We start from the raw sequence: 15,432 nt of genomic DNA, 5'->3' as shown, positions 1-15,432 counted from the left end.
AAGTTTGATGATTGTAAGTCAAATAGTATCTGAAATATTCTAATATAGCTGTCAAAATCCAAAAATAGGTCACGGTGACCTACTTTTAAGTCAACACACTCTGAAGACTCAACATGCATCAACTGACAACGTTTGATAATTGTAAGTCAAATAGTATCTGAAATATCAAAATATAGCCGTTAAATTCCAAAAGTAAGTCACGGTGATCTACTTTTTGGTCAACAAACTATGAAGACTCAAGATGCATCAACTGACGTTTGAAGATCCTAGCTTTCATAGTGTCCAAAATATGCATCTAAAATTGAAAATATGAAATTTGAATGTCTGCAAAATTCAAAAAGTAGGTCACGATGACCTACTTTTTAAAATAAATATGTTTCGAGGCCTCTAGATGCATCAACTTACAAGGTTTGATGATTCTAAACCTCTCGGTATCTGAAATAACAACCTAAATTGTATTCATAAATGATTAGCTATAAAATTCAGCAAGTAGGTCTTGATGACATACTTTTCACATGACGCAGTTCAAGGTCCCATGATCCATTAACTGACAACTTTTGATGATCATAGGCTCAAAAGGGTCCAAGATATGCATCAAAATCCATTTAATAATAATTACCTGCGAAATTCAAAAAGTAGGTCACCATGACCTACTTTTGAGACAACATGATATTAAATCCTAAGGTGCATCAACTGACAAAATTTGATGATCCTAGTCCTTATACTAAGCAAAATATCGAAGTTTTAACAAAACAAAATTTAAGATCAACTTTGAAGTGACCTTGAGATCACACCCTTTGCCCCAGGATAATGCCTTGAACAATTTTTTATTTACAACCTATCCTCATCCTTATGCATAAGTTTGGTGATAATTTGCCCAGTGGTTCTTGAGAATAAGATTTTTTTAGCAACCACTACTTTTGTTTGCATTTTCCTAATTATCTCCCCTTGTTAAAGGGTCACAACCCTAGTCTTAGTACAAATGAAAGCCCTTGGGCCAAGGATACCCTGTGACAAATTTGATAGAAATAGGCCAAGGGATTCTTGAGATATAGCCCTTTTCCCAAAAAAAGTTGACGCACGCCAGACATATGGCCATATGATTAGCTCTTTGAGCCTTCGGCTCAGAAGATCTAAAAATTAGGAAAGATAAGAGAGCTACAGATCCACCCCTTATAAAAAAAAACCTTCAATTTATCATTATGGTGCAGGAAAAAAACCGCGCATGGTTGAGACCTTATATCGCTGCATTATTGCATCGCCGGCGAAAAATTCCTGACATATATCCCCGCTATACTTGTGTCCAATCATACCTTACGTCTCGATAAGAGTGAAAAATTCGAGTTTAGGGCGAAGGAACAAAACGACGAAAAGGCAACAAACGCAAAGGTTAAGGAATTATTTAATCGGACATTGCCGGTACGCATGCTTGAAACCAAACAATTGGATACCGAGAAGGATAATTGTGCTAAATTAGATAATAACACACATTAAGTATATCCATATATATAATTATATGTATCTACATATCTCCAACTGCCCAATTTTTAAATAATTAACCTTTCACATGCACTATGTGATCATAAACAATTTCTTCTGCTTACAAAATGTGTTCTCCGTAAAATGCTTACTTTAGTTGTTACGATGTTTAGAAGCACCTTTTGTTATTTTGAAATTGTAAGAGGTTATATGACACGTTTGATATTTCTTAGGTTATTTCAATTTGTAAAATCGTATATACAGTGCAACCTGTTTAATCCAACATGTTTTGAAAGTATTAGAGGTCATATTGCGTGTAATCTTGTAATAGAAATAGAACTAAAAAAACCGTGAATGATCAGTGTTGAAATATACAGTGAAACATTTTGTACAGGATTCGGATTAGGCAGGTTAAAGTGTATCCATTATTTCTTGCTTACCCGTCCCGGCAGCTAATACAGTGGTCAAAATATGTAGGACCCGCCTCTGTGATAGTTCTGTGATAAACAGACAGACGAACACACCAGCAGTGGACATCATGAACCCGATCAAAGCAATCGTGGCAAAAAACCTTGTAGCGTGTAGCCAGCCTGTCATACAAAATATCATTATAAAAGTAGTACTCACGAGCTGTATCTATTACATGTTCATACGTATCACAACATACATGTTCATACGCATCACAACATACATGTTCATACGCATTACAACATACATGTTCATACGCATCACAGCATATTAACAAAGACCATTCTATCCCAGTAAGATGAGAATAAATGTACACGTGTATTTTAACGTTCATAAAGCTGAAATTTCGCAAGACTTAGATTAATAGCGTCTGTATTTTGAGCTCACTGGAATTAAAATTTTCAAAAGGTTATTTTTTGTATTCTTTAATTTCCTTACTACATGTTCCTGCGAATGTACTTCACAAACTATACTTAATTCATGAAGAGAAAATTCCCATAGGCTGCATCACCATGTACACAACGCATGTTTCTAAACTTTTTCATTTTTTCAGCAAAATTAATTCTTTTCATGCCAAAAACTACTTTAACTGTGTTTTAAATTAAATATTTTGCGTAGTTTTCGAGTTTGAAAGCGATCAAATTCAAATCTTGCGATATGCATATTTACTTTCGCTATTTTACGCGCCATTATGTGTGACGTCATATGCGCCCTCGTTGTAATGTGTGTTAGTGGTAACGTTTCTTGAACATATCAATAATGGTTTACAGGGTAACTATGACATTATATATCGTCACCATATCGACCCCCTCCACACACACAGTTGCTTTGAGAGAAAAGTATTTAGAGTTTGAGCATAAAATTATTCATCTCTAAACTTTAAAAATAATTACCCCCTATATTTTATTTCCTGAGAGAGAGAGAGAGAGGGAGATCTTTTTATGAATTTTACACAAAAAATCTTAAAAGCCCACAGGAGTTCAAGTTGTGAAGAGCAAGATCCAAGACACCTAAAGATAAAACAAACCTCATATTATCTATATGGGAATTATTATTTTTTTTACACAGGACTCCGAGGCAATACTGCGTGACCTTGACTTCCACCTTAGTATACTGTTGGTGAAGCCAATAAATTATTTTCGCAGAAAACAAAATCGTTTCTGTGTAAAAAAAACATTTGATCATTAATAATAAATATTATTTGATACATATCAAATAGTCCACAATTAATTAAGATTGGCTAATACAGTTCGTACCGTTTACGAAATAAACCTGGTTCGAACTATCTTGCCTCTTACAATTCCGCCTAACGGGGAACGAGTTGACTTTTCATTCTGCTCAAACCTTAGATTCAACCACAGGAGTCGGCAATTTTATCAATAAAGTAGAAATATATGAGAAATGGGCATAAATACTACCACTGAGCTTCGCGAGCGTAGCGACAGGAATGCAACGCGATTTCGGCAAAATCTGCTCCGGTGCTATGTTGCGTGAAAAAGACAGCAGTACCCGGTTATAAATAACATCAGTCGATGTGTCCCACCTGATTTCTGGATCGGTCACCCTTTTAATTGCCGTCAATTACTCTAAAATCCAAAATAAACATACTTTCGAAAAAATTCACTCACCATAAGTTTTGTGTGACGTCATTTGCTGCTGAACTATCGCAGTGAAATCAAAGTTGACACTGAGAAATTCCGGATAATCACGGCATGTGATGGCCTAGATATTGTTGTAATTTTACATCACACATAACAAAAGTTTTTAATAGATAGAAATCTTTATTGATTGCAAAATTCTTGGTAGTACAGTTTATCAACTTTCTTTTTCCCATATATCACCCGAGTCACTCAGATGTCAACGTCCCCTCTTTTTTTTCAGTTTGAGGTGGGTGAGGGATGCGGTCTTTTTATGCCTCTTGTGCTGTTTTTTTCATTCAAGGACGTAGTGCAGTGAGACTAATTCTTTATCGCGCCAACCCATAGAAATTTACTAAATATTAATAACAAAAGATAGTAATATTTATATACAAGATATTTCCAGTAATTATTTCTATGAGGTTACAGCAGAACACCGTGGCATGAAGAAATACTATTATTAATTTGCTGAAATTATTTTGAACCTCACTTAGCATTCAAAAAATCATCGATGCTCCTTTTGCTATTGAATTTTCCAGTGGCACAGTCAATGACAGACCTTTTAAAAATCATGATGTGGGGGGGGGGGGGGGGGATCCATATTCAAGGATTTATAAATCAGCTTGATTTGGGACATATGGACCTTGATACATTGAGAAAACATTCCTACAGTGTTAGCAGCCCTAGCTGAGTCCATCCCATAGAACCATGAGTTCACACAGAACCCTTGATATTTGTGAGGATGAGAAGAAATTCAGCATGATACTTTAATAGTGCTTTTAGGCCTTATTGAAAGATGAGCTAGGTTTAAACGGCTTAAATTGAAGAATGTTATTTAATGAGAAAATAAGCGTTGTAAATTATACTACCCTAAAATGAAGGAAAGGGGGGGTGGGGGGTAGGGAATGCACAAACTGCAACTGTACATCTGTTGTTTGAAATTGGAATAGATCTAGATATTTGAGAATTCATGTACTGTACTCAATAAGTCATTTTTTTTCCCCTGATCGGTTTGAAAACTTTATTGTGTCTCCACCCCCAACATGATAATGGGCTCCATTCGAAGTGTGATATCAAACACAATATATATATAAGTTGTTGGGCATCTTTCTTCAAATTTGAAGCACATTATTGATTTCTTGAAAAAATTACCTCCCTTTATTTTCAAACGCATATTACTTACGTAAACTTAACACTCAATTAAAATTTAATTACTAGTTAAATATTGTCTCTAAAAAAAAATAACAAACACAAAAGCTAGTCATAAAAAAGACGTTTTATTTCTTTTTAAATATTTTTCTTGTAAACATGATAAAATTCAACGCGATAGTTCAGCAGCAAATGACGTGACGTCACACAAAACTTATGGCGAGTGAATTTTTTCGAAAGTATGTTTATTTTGGATTTTAGAGTAATTGACGGCAATTAAAAGGGTGACCGATCCAGAAATCAGGTGGGACACATCGACTGATGTTATTTATAACCGGGTACTGCTGTCTTTTTCACGCAACATAGCACCGGAGCAGATTTTGCCGAAATCGCGATGCATTCCTGTCGCTTCGCTCGCGAAGCTCAGTGGTAGTATTAATGCCCATTTCTCATATATTTCTACTTTATTGATAAAATTGCCGACTCCTGTGATTCAACACATTGTGAAAAATGATTTTCTTAATGACAATCCATTGCCATCGGGCTAATTTATTAACATCGTGCAATCGTATACGCAGCCAAACAATCCTTTACCAGTGCAGCAACAGGATGAAGCCAAAAAAGGGACAGATAAAAGCAATACCGATCGATTGGTTTTTGATTTGTTTTGTCCATGGTGAAGATAACGAACTGTGACCTATCTAATTCCTATAAGCAATACAATAAAACATCTCTTCCAACAATGGAATCGTCACCACTGTCGGCGATGGGTTGCTAAACTTTGGCCTGAGTTAGGCGTTTTCTCGGCCGCTTAGCGGGGAGCCTCAGCGATTTTTATCGTGCCACCTGTGACTCAGACCCGCGGTTTAATTTGACGGCCTGTTACAACTGCGATGGGTGCTGTGGACCTTTCTATCCTGGATCCTCATGGGACTTGAGTCCGAGACTAGGTGGGCAAGGAAGTGAAGCACGGCAACGTTTTGGTCACACCCCCCCCCCCTCTTTTAAATGCAGGAGGTACCCATTCAGCCGGTGATGGAGGTTTAATCCCGGGCGAACGCTACTCGCCTTTCTCAAGGTCAACCTGAATAGAATCGTCACCACTGTCGGCGATGGGTTTCCAAATTTTGTCCTGTGCTCGGCCGCTCTGCGGGGAGCGATTTTTATCGTGCCACCACACACGGACCTTTCTAACCGGGATCTCCACGGGACTGGAGCTCGAGACAAGGACGGCATACCAGCCAGGCAGTGAAGCACGACAACGCTGATCATCCCTCTCCCCTGAAGGCAGGAGGTACCTATTCAGCCGGCGATAGTCGTCTAATCCCTGACGAAGGCTACCACCCCTTCTCAAGGTCAACATGGTGAGTCACTGCATTTATTTGAAATTCCTTAATATTCACTTAGTTCAAATTCTACCGGCTGTCGTAAAGCACTCGCACAACATAGCCCATAAGGCGATACCATACTCAGACTTAGTTTCTGTATGTATCTTCTTGCAGCCGCCATATGTAAATTCATATCCTGGTCATGTCCTACACCACCCAATATACCTAGCATTGCCGGTACTCTATTATTATGTATCCCAATGGCAAACCTATGGCACAATTTTGATTGTATCTGTTTGGCCAAAAGCCCATTCATGATTCAAGGTACTTGGTGAACGTAGGTTTCATGACCTTTCAATAGGCATGGCTAGCGAGTCGGTCAAGCAAAGGGCACCAGATAGTCAGATCATGCTACAAATTCCAAGGCTTGCTTACTCTTAATTCGTCCCATTCTGTAATCAGTTCATTGTCGCGTTACTTTGTATTTATTCATTTACATGTCATACACAGGTGAACCTGGATAATGTTCAGGTATACCTGATTGTGCCATGTCGGCACTGCATAGACCAGGGGCTCGGACCTCAACCTACCACGAGGTTCAATTTGCAATGTGGCCAACACTACATTATCTCGTTAGGTTTACTTGCTAGGCATTATTGGGCCCAAGTTTCAGGGTAGGCATTGCTATTCACGGCCACAGGGGTTCACGGGTTTTTTACTACAGCACGATCACAATTTTATGTACCAAGGACCTCACCGGTCAATTTATGCAGAGTTATTAACTTCATAGTACTTATTTATTATTAACATCCCTATGCAATTACGTGGTAGTCTTGCTATTTCAGCAATTTGCCTCTTTTAATTTTTGTAATTTACAGATGATTCCGACAACGTACGTGACGTGGAGCACTATATGCTATTTCGTACACACTTTTCAGGTTTGTGCTAGAACCAGCATCACAGCGTACGAGTCGCGGTTAGCTGCAATAATGTAGCCCTATCCAATTTTTTTTTATTCTGACGTTTTCGGGATAGGGCTACAATTCCATAGGATCTCCGTAATGGTGCAAAATAATTTTATGAATAACCGATAATAAACTCTGTGTATTAGTCCCAAATGTTGTTTACACCAAAAGGAGTACCAACTCTGTGCTCGGCCATGTCTAATAAAGGTGTTTTTCATTAAATATAATGTACAGCATGCAAAATTCTTCGTCTGCTCCGCCATGCTTGTTATCGCAAGATCTCGTAGGTGGATCTAATGAAAAACCTAAATTGACAATCAGCGCGAAAATGTAGTTACTCGAGCCACTTCGACAAAGAAAGGAAAATCATATTGTTGCAGAAAGAATTTACACTCTGATGTTCGGTTTTTAACTTGATATTAAATTCAAACCTTTTCAATACCGACGAAATAGCGTTCGCCTCCATACTTGAAATTTATCGAAATTGTTGAAAACGGTAGAATAGAGCCTCACAAATCTTAAGTTGCAGGTTGTAAATTTATATATTGACTAAGAAACATAGAATATCATTTTATTTACGTAAAGAAAGTCAGGAAATGTTTAGAATGAGCGCAAATGTTGCGGGAGTGAATCACTCCCGCATTTGCACCATTACGGAGATCCTAAGGAGTTGTAGCCCTCTCCCTTAAAAAAAAAAATCAGAGAGGGCTACATTATTGCAGCTAAGTCGCGGTATATTCTCACCTTGTCGTTCTTTGGATAGTTAGCACTTTCCATAGCACAGAGACCCTAGTTCCATATCATTAGATGCATTTAATTTTTGTTTCCGATAATTGTCCACAATCTCAAGTTCGGACTTGCAGATTGTTGATCGGTTCGTTGTTGTTTATTCTCAATGTCAAGCCTAACTAAAAGTTATTTGGTTAACTTTAAGTCAATCACATCCCATTCCATTTTCATGTAAATAATTCACTGGTTTTGTCTCAGATGTATTCGGCGTTGACCCCCCCCCCCCCCTATAATGCATTCAATAGGCATTTATTGGAGTTTGTATGGTTCCAGCAGTTGAGATACCACGTCAGGAAGTGTCATGTTTTGTTATCCAACTTTTTCCGAGGAGGCGTGGCTTTGAGGGTAGAGGCTTAGGGGTGTCAATGGGCTGGGTAATTTTCGTATTTTGGCTCGAGTAATCGGTCTTAATTTTAATTCTTAGCTGAGTTTGGGTTAATTCTCACTGGCTCTGGAACGTTTGGATAAGTTTGACGAATTTATGATGAATTTCCGGTCGAAAAAGTTTGATCCATTACAGTTTATTGTTTTATCTTAGGAATCGTCGAAAATGGTATTTAGCAATGTGCCATTCTGCTATCATTACCTTAGTTTTTACGGAAGTATTTGAGACTTGTAGTTAGATCTTTTTTGACGGAATACAGACTTCAAAATTATTCTAGAATTTTCTGCTGAAACTCTTCAGAATCAATCGGAATCCTTTAGAGGTATACCAGTTTCAGTTATGGGACGTAATTTTCCTCCAGTAGGACTGGGAGATGGTTTGCTAAATTGGTGTTAGGAAATTTTGTCAAATTTTTGCTTTCCATCATAGGAGTTATTCAGAGCTGACAAGTCTTATGGTCCGCCTGAACTGCGAACACTTTGTTGTTAATCTTACGCCACCTTTGAGATTACACATTTTGAAATGGTCATTTCAGAATTCAGTCTAATTTTGGTCAGGAATCCTGAAGTTTTAGCTATTCCCTTGAAAAATCCAGGAAATTCAAATAATTTACAACTTCATAATCGCTATCAAAATGTGTCAATTTGGTGATACCAGTCACCTCTTGGTTAAGTAACCATTGCTTGAGAGTACGCAAGGGGGTTCGGAGAGGGGAGCGTAGAGATAAATACTCTCCCATTGTGCCTCCAGGGGGCCTGGGTGACGGACGAGAGTGCACGTCGCCCACCCCACAGTTTAAGTGCCTCCAATTTCAAGTATGCATGAAGAAAAAAGGAAAAACAAACATACAAATATCAATTTTTGGGGGGGGACATTGTTCCAATGTCTGTGGCGGACTGGGGGGTGCGTTGGGGTAGTTGATCACTAATTCTGCGCCAAAACCGGCTCTCCTCCCACCTACTACTAAAGCAGGGGGCAGGTATTTCACGTGTACCCTCCAGACGACCATTAAACTAGGTCAAGGGTCGGTGGATATTCATAGAAAATACTAATTTCTTGCATAAGTTGCTAAAGTTTAATTCGTGGGGCTCTCAGCTAGTTCATAGCTGGGGCCACATCCACCTCCTACTAAGGGAGGGGATGCTACAGGCTGGTGCATGTTGCGACAACTGTAGGAGGGTCTACAAGCTTGCTCCGCACTTGCTAATTAAACCAGGTAGCACGCAGGAGACCGGTGAGATGCGCAGAGATCTCTACCTCCCTTAGAACGTGGGGACTCGTTCAGGTTCGGGCACCTATGTCCACATAGGGCCCCCTGTGTTGCCCCTACTTTGGTAGTCAAACTGGCACACTGACCGCCTCCCCAGTTCCCCACAAAAAGTTTGCATGCGACCCTTTCCACCATATATGTACATTTGCATCCTGTTTCTGATCTAATTAATAAATATTAAACTTGTATCACTCTTGTCAATGCAGCTGCTAAGCAGCCTATGAGGGATTACAGGGCAGCCAGTTAAGCTTCGACACACCTACTGGTCTATTCAGATATTAGGTTAAGGTCACTATTCAATTCGGGCAGTAGGTCAGATGTCTTGCGGCTGGTTGTGCTGTATATTAAGTTTATTTTAGCACAATGGATTCTCTAGGTAAATTTAACATACCCTAGGTCAGGTCATGGTCATAAAGCCAATTCTTTTATTAATGAGTAATCAAAAAATATTAATAAACTGAGTGTATTTCCATTTCGGCCAAAGCGTCACTATATTTCTGTAAACTTAAAAAGAATACGTTATTTATGATAATCACATAATTAAATCGTAACCCAAAACGCCAAATATGTTACTAAAAAGTGAAGTTTTGAATGCTAATTTTGACAATCGTGTTTTTTGGATAATAAATCCTAAATACACGTACAGGTAGGGCGCAGCAACAAACGGATTTTCTTAATAGAACCTAAATACAGGTAGTGCGTAGATTTTAATAATAGAATGAATACAGGTAGGGCGAGGCAGCAAACTACTTTTCTTATAAATCTCAAACACATATTCCCTCTCTGACCCGGAGAATTTCTAACCTGAATAATTAAAAAAAAAACTTTACAAATAGATTTCAGATGCATAGTTTGTAAAATTGAAAAATCACTTATTTCTGAATAAGTTATCGTTTAAACTAGCCCATTCATCAGATGTTATCCCATGTATTCCGCTGTTGCACTACATCTATCTAAATCCAGACGGCTTGGTCACAGATGTTGTTTATGAAAATTTAAAATTCCTACAAAAGTAATGAGCTCGCATGGAAAAAACACGAATATGAACGGAGAGTCTCAAGAAGAATGGGATGATGACAAAGGGAGGTTATAATGTACGAATTAAGTCCAAACATAGAAACATGAAATGAATAGCTTGTTCAAGAGAATTAGTGGTACAAAAAATGCATCCTAAAATCCGGAAGAATAAAAGAGGAATATATCTGGTAGCTGCATGTATGTCAATCTAATTAAAATCAGACCTTCTCTAACCGTTACACTGGATCAGACCTTCTCTAACCGTTACACTGGAGAAGGATCTGACAGCATTGCGTTTAAGGTCATGTTATTTCACCTTTCACAATTGACCAATCAAATGACGGTTTCCGATAACATGAAAATTTAGCTGTGATATCGGAACATCCTCGGTATTTAACGTAAGCACGGGAATAAATGCCGAGAAGCGCGGGAGTTTCATCGAAGAAGATGGCGGCGGCCATGAGCAAAACGCCGCAGAAAATATATTTCAACGACAATGAGTGCATAATATGTGGGTTTCGTTTTGTGGAAACTGTTGAGGATAGTGACGGAACCCAGCGATGTGTAAAACACTTTAACAAAAAACTGAAATTAACAACCGATCGTGTTAAATCAATTGAAGTGTGCATTGATGAGGTGATCACAATCAATGATCAGACCCAGGGTGTTTGTGTTCCCTGCTACCGTTCTGTGGAGCGATTACAGAATCTCATGAGTACTGTCGAGAGGTATGTAAATAAGCATATTGGTATGACATCTGTAATTTTATCCCTGCCTGAGTGGTGTTTTGTTACGTCAGTGCAACCAAGAATTATATGTATCATGTTGTTAATTGCCAAGAAAAACAACAAAGCTGCGGGACATGATAATACCGCCTTCTTCGAATAGTATTTTATATTCTTATAAAAAAGGAGAGCAAAAATGCAATTCAATAATTATTCCCATTCGTGATTAACATGTTTTAACATAGATAGAATGTTCTATCGTTAAAATGATAATGTCCTACGGACCCGATTTAACGATAGAATGCATCCTATATACCTGCAATGTAGCAAAATGAAAATTGCACACAGTGCATGTTTCGGTAAAATTATGTAACACATCACTCATATGCATTTGGAAAGTTATCTTAACGACCCACTTGGGCCGTTCTTATTTGCAAATTAGGTAAGCGTTCGTTTTTGGAAAACAGCATGCAGCAGGGTGTTCCGATGGCAGTTTCCGGTAAAATGGCAGTCAGTTCGAATCGAGAAAAGTGACATTTCAAAGTGTTGAGTTTACAATATTATTATACGATTTTTTACAGTGTTAAGGACTTACAAATTACCAATGAGGTTAGTTGTATATAAATTTAACTTTAAATGTACGTGTTTATTCTTTGATAAGTTTAAAATCGTTTTGGAGCGATTCCGCAATTTTCTGCTACATTACGGGTATATGGGAGGTATTCTAACTGTGGTGAGGGCCTGTCCCGAGACACAGTTAGATTATTCTAACTAGTTTTAACAATAAGATGGCTAGGCTGGAACAATGTATCATCCAGCTGTCATCAGTACACAAGATAGGGTGAGGTGATAATTATGAAGAGACATGTCAACACTTCAATATCCCTACACAATAAAAAAAAAAACCCAACAATACAAGCACTGAACATGCCGAAGAGTGTACATTTAAAAACAATATTGCACAATATACAGCTCAGGACTTGAAGCTAACTTTCCATGTCACTAGTCCAGAAATCATTAAATACATTGTAAAACATATTTACAAATCAGATTTGTCTGATAGGTCTACAGATCAAAGCGTCCCAAATGTGTAAATTTCATAAGTTAAAGTATATTTTCCAAAATGATGCTTTAGAAAATTAACTGGTCAGTCTCATCGGATTGACTAAAACAAATGTCAGTCACTCAGCCAAACTTTTAACCAGTAACGGACTGACGGGCATATGTTAATTTTGAGCCCTGGAGCTGGACCAATGTTTACATAAATTACATAAAGTTAAGGGGATTAGACAATCCCTGGATGATATATGGAATGGGTGGAAAATAACATCTCTCAGTATATTGGCATAAGGAATAGTTGATATTTTTATTTAATCATTTACATGTTTTAAGAGGCCCAAAATAAGATATGTGTGTGTTTCAGGTTTCCAGACCCCGCCTACCTACCTTTTTGCTGCCGACCTTAAATGTGTTATTGACAATATATTTAAAGGAAATAAAAATCAAGAATTTTCAAACCATTCCCCCCCCCCCCATTTTTGCTTTTGAGTGTCTCTGAAAGTTCTACTATTTATCATATATTCAAAGTGTGTGAACAAGTCTTGAAGTATTGGAAATTTATATAGACTTGTATTGAAAGCTTATTAAAAACTTGAATTTCAAATAAAATGTTTTACCTACCTACCCTATCTAATTTTCTGGGGGAGTGAAATAGGAAACACGCATTATTTTATTTTGACCATAGTTCCATCAGAAAATTTTTGAAAACCCAAAAATATGTTGCTCTAAATTCACAAAATTGATAAATCATGTACATAAAAAATACATAACTGTTTCATTTATTTAAACTCAATTGGGTGTTCATGGTGACATAGACAAACACAACAGAGTATGTAGATCCTAAAGTGTTAATGATGAATATTGTTTTTGTGTTTACCCACTATCAAGAATTTTGATACAAATTCACCATATTTTTTTTCTTTGTTGGGAGGAATAATACACCAGAGAAGTTTGACATTCTGAATTAATGGAGGATATGTACAATAATATTTTGAAATAGAAAATATACCATTACTATAGTTAGTAAAAAAAAAAAATGCAGAAAAGTAAAGAGTAATCTTTTAAAAAGTTGAAATCCCTGCTGTACTCGAACTTGCGATCACCAGTTGAATGAGCTACCCAGCTAGGAAATCACATTTTCTTTGTACTTGAGTTTCATATACCCCATATTTCTTATGAGAGTGAACTTATCTAACCTTGAAGATCGCCAGAAAACATATTAAGATAAATATCTAGAAATATTTCTAATTACTCTAATTATTTCTTGATATTTTGAAACTGGTGCCAAGTTGACTAGGTGCTGAGTTACCCTGGTAACAAGTTGACTAGTATTCATAAAACTAGTGCCTTTTCAACATAATTTTACAAGCATTTGATTGTTATTTAACTTTCTCTCAGTCAGAATGACTTGATTGCTGGGAAGTAAAATTGTAGTTAACAGATACCCAATGTGTTGAAAGTTGCACATCAATTACGATAAACATATCATTACTTTGCAGTCTGAAACTGAAGATAACATCGAACTACAAAAATACCACAAAGCAGATGTCCTTATTAGTGCCTTCACCAAGTAGAAGATTGATCACAACAAAGAGACTAGTCAACAGTCCATTTCGAGTGAACAAAATGAAACCACCAGATCTTCCTGCACCACTGGCAAATTTTAGAGTTCATTATCCTACGAAAATAAAACCACTCACAGAAGTTGTAAACACTGAAGGTAAACAGTCTGAAATGAGTATAGATTATGTGTATTTCACCAACTGTAAGAGTACAGAAGGGTTCAATGCATTACACCAACAGACTGGGTGTTTTTATGAGCCTTTAAGTACAAATTACATGTACTTATATGTAGAACTATTTATAATTATTTAATTAAAAGTAAATATTACTTAAAATTAACATTAATTTTAACAGGGTTATCACATTTGAATCTTCCAACTTGCAACCTGCTGCCCATTGTTTTAAAGCAAATAGAAGTTGCCAAGTCACCAATGCAAGATGAATTGGAATGCAAAACAAAAGCAAAGCCAACCAAAAGGACACTATTTTCCTCTGATGCCAAGAAAACATGTGAACCTGGTGAAATTGAGGTAAGTATTTTTGTTGTTCATTTCATTCTTTTTGAAATACTTTCAGTTTTTCTTTGCAACACATTTTCTTTTCAATTAAGGCTTTAAAAGTAATAATACCTAGGGGAGAAATTAAATTTGATTAAATTATCTAAAATAACAGAGTAGTAGACAGGCTCTCTTTTCTGTGCAAAATAAGGCAAATTATGAATTATACAAACAAAACTTCACTCTTTTGCAGCATGTACAGTTTGTCCATATCCCATATTTGGTTCAAGTCAAGAATTTGCATGAAAATTGCATAAATGATTATTATCAATATATTTGATATTTTCTTAGATAAGGACCATATGAATTAATGTGTTGAACTGTTCATAAATCACTAGCAATTATTAAAGTTTTGTTTCTTTATATTGATTCACAATACATCAATAAACATTGGCATGATTTGTGAGATGTAGACAAATTCACAAGGTAATTAAGACCAGATCATCTCTTCTAGTGAAACATTTTGGAGAAGATCTTACTTTAATTACCGACTAATTACTTTTATTTGATTTCTTAAGTGTTTAAAAAGAGTGTTATTTTCAAGTTTCTGCGTTTGTATAGTGATGTATTGTGAACATACATACATACACACACACACACACACAGACAGACAGATATATATATATATATATATATATATATATATATATATATATATATATATTAACTTTAAATATTCACATTGTATTATATTTTTTTTCTGTTTACTTTTCTGTTCATTGTAGCCATAGAATATTATTTTACATTTAAGGATGGGTTAATGAGCATCGAACAATCATTTCTTTACAAAAATATCAATTATAAAGTTGATTTAAATAGAAATGGATTGTAATTTGTCCACATAAATCAAGATGCATTTGATCATCAACCCATCTTAATTACGTTTTGCCATTTTAGGGCATTAGTGTTACTTGTTTCATGTTTGTTACAGGAGCATGCTGTTGGATTTCAAGAACATTGTAAAGGAAATACTTTCATGTTTCTTTTACTACTATGTTCAACTTGATATTAAATCCAGTTTCCCAAGAAAGGTATGTTCTA

The sequence above is a fragment of the Ostrea edulis genome, chromosome 6 (genome assembly GCF_947568905.1).
Source record: "Ostrea edulis chromosome 6, xbOstEdul1.1, whole genome shotgun sequence".
Taxonomy (NCBI): Eukaryota; Metazoa; Mollusca; class Bivalvia; order Ostreida; family Ostreidae; genus Ostrea; species Ostrea edulis.
This window is presented reverse-complemented; position numbering follows the sequence as displayed.